Genomic DNA, 2,726 nt, shown 5'->3' on the forward strand with positions numbered 1-2,726 from the left:
TCTGAGCGCTGGGACGTTCTCGTTTATAGGACCCCAGCCATTGGCTGGCGCGGCTGGGGTGCGAGGGCGGGGGGAGGAGGGGTGGGCAGAGCCTTGGGGGCGGGGACTGGGGCACGTCCGGGGCGGGGCTCCGCGGGGAGGGGGCCAGGGCCGGGGTAGTGGGGCGGGAGGGAGCCCCGCGGGCACCTCGCTGTGGCTGAGCGTCTCCCCTGCTCTCTGGGTCCCGGGAGTTCCCTCGCTGTGTGACCCTCAGCAAGTGTGCGCACCTCTCTGAGCCTCGGCAGCCTGTAGCAAAATGGAGGAGCTCGTACCGGCTGTGAGACAAAATAGGAGCGGCAAAGGGTACCGCTTAAGAGCAAGGACTGGAGTCCTCACTCCGCCACCGGATAACTTCGGGAAACTAGCTGTACTGATAGAACCACCTCATAGGTTTGTTATGAAGATTAAGTGAGTTAATATTTGTAAAGTGTTTAGAACAGCTTCTGTTACGTGGTAAGTGGTATTTAAGTATTTGTTAGACTACGGGAGGTCTCGCTCCGCGATTTTCTCCCTTCCCCTCTCCATCCCCACATTCCTGTTTGTAAGCCAAGCCTTGCTTTAGCACAGGCTGGGCCCTCTGCCTGGAAATCTATGCCCACCTCTTCTTTGCACTTTAATATCACCCCCTTTGTGAAGCCTTTCTCCACTCCTGACAGTACATGTGACTCTATGGTGACAGGTAAGTGTGAAAAATATGAATGGTAGGAACATAGGAGAACTTGGATTCGAACCAGCTCCACTGTAGACCAGTCCTCGAGTGATCCTAGGCAAGGTGCTGGCCTATGAGGCTCAGCTTTCTTCTGGGTTAAACGGAATGAACATGACCACCAACTTCATGTGCTATCATGAGAGATACAATGTCCAGATAAACTCGTGAAATACTTAGCACAGGCTTAACTCGCGGTAAGTCCCCCTTTAGTGGTAGTGGTATTATTTCACCTTATTTCATCTGATTTCACCTCGTTTCTTCTTCTAGACCCGTGTCTTACTCGAGACACAGTGAAAGGAAAGACCCCCCAGTCCAAAGGTCTGGACAAAATCCTGAGGTTAGTTTGAGGGTCCCTTTCCCTATGGAGGGGCCCAGGGAGGGGCTACTTTCTGTTGGGAAGGAGGAGCCTGAGCTGACCCCATGACCCCTGGAGTCCTCTGTCTGGGCTGTGGGTCCAGTGCTGGCCTTGGGAGGGGGCACCCTGGCTGACCGAGAAGCCCTGGAAGGGAAGGCCTGCCCCTTCTGGGCACACCCCTGCCCATGGCTCCTATTTCTGCGGTCTCCCAGCTGCTCAGCCTGGAAAGCTTAGGGCCACCCCTCTCCTCATCTGGTGCCAAGGGCCCCTGAGTCCTGTTGATTTCACCTTCTGTACCACCTCATCCTCCTTCCCTTCCTTCTGTCTGCAGGGCCTCCAGTGCCTCTGGCCTCATGTCCTCTAGTGCTGACCCTCACTCTCCTGTTCGTATGTCCCCGTTGCCGTAGAGGCAGCAAGGTCCAGCCTGGCTAGCAAGGCCCTCGGGGCAGCAGTTTACAGGCTCAGCCTCACCCCTCACACCAGCACTTTCCACATCTGTACCTTTGCTCAGATTGTTTCTTCTGCCTGACTCCCTCCACCTCCACCTCACCAAGCCAAAATGCTTCTGACGGCACAAAGCACCCCTAGAATGGGGCCCCTTCCAGGAAGTGTCCCTGAGTCCTCCAAGAGCTTGTTCTCTCCTTTACCCTTCGATGCTTCTTAGTGTGCTGCTGTCCTTTCTGTCTCCCTCCAGACTGAGCATCTCGAGGATGGCTTCTGTAGCTGAGACACAGGGGTGAAGGAAGAAGGCAGGAATGAATGAACATATGAGCAGCTAGTCTGCCTGTTTCCTGCCAACACCAGTGTTCCCTTGAGTACTTTTTGGGTTTTGCCACGTCCCTGCTCAAAGTCTCTCCATCGCTCCCTGTTTCCGAGCACATCCAGTCTACTGCATATGTCTCCTCCCAGCTGTGGGTACACCCCACCCAGCTCATGGGGCATACTCACCATCAGGTTCCCTTTCCTTCTCCAGGCCAGTCCTGTGCTCGCCACTTCCCCAGGGACAGAGGCAGGCAAGCCTGTTGCTAGCCTTATGGAGCCCCCAAACCGGAGAGGATGAAGCGGCGAGATGCACAGCAACAGTACCAAGTTGGGTGTGCATGGTTAAGAATGTGTATGGGAGGGGCTTCCCTGGTGGCACAGTGGTTGAGAGTCCGCCTGCCGATGCAGGGGACACGGGTTCGTGCCCTGGTCCGGGAAGATCCCACATGCTGCGGAGCGGCTGGGCCCGTGAGCCATGGCCGCTGAGCCTGCGCATCTGGAGCCTGTGCTCTGCAACGGGAGAGGCCACAACAGTGAGAGGCCCGCGAACCGCAAAAAAAAAAAAAAAAAAAAAAGTGTATGGGAGAGAACTTGTACCACAGAGGAAGGAGAGGGAGTGGAGAGAGCTTCAGAAAAGGGAGAGGGCAGGCTGAGCAGGGTTTAGAAGGCTGAATATGAGTTCATCAGGTGGGTCAGAGGGAAGGCCATCCTTGGCAAGGGGAAGAACATGTGCAAAGACAGTAGACAGGCAGAGAGTGACTGCTGAAGGGGAGAAAGAATCTCTAGACCACACTCAGAGACTGATGGTGGAGCCCTGGATTTGGACTCCTGAGTCCCAGCTCTGCTATTTACTTGTTAAAC

This window comes from Delphinus delphis, chromosome 1 (genome assembly GCF_949987515.2).
Source record: "Delphinus delphis chromosome 1, mDelDel1.2, whole genome shotgun sequence".
In the NCBI taxonomy this organism is placed as follows: Eukaryota; Metazoa; Chordata; class Mammalia; order Artiodactyla; family Delphinidae; genus Delphinus; species Delphinus delphis.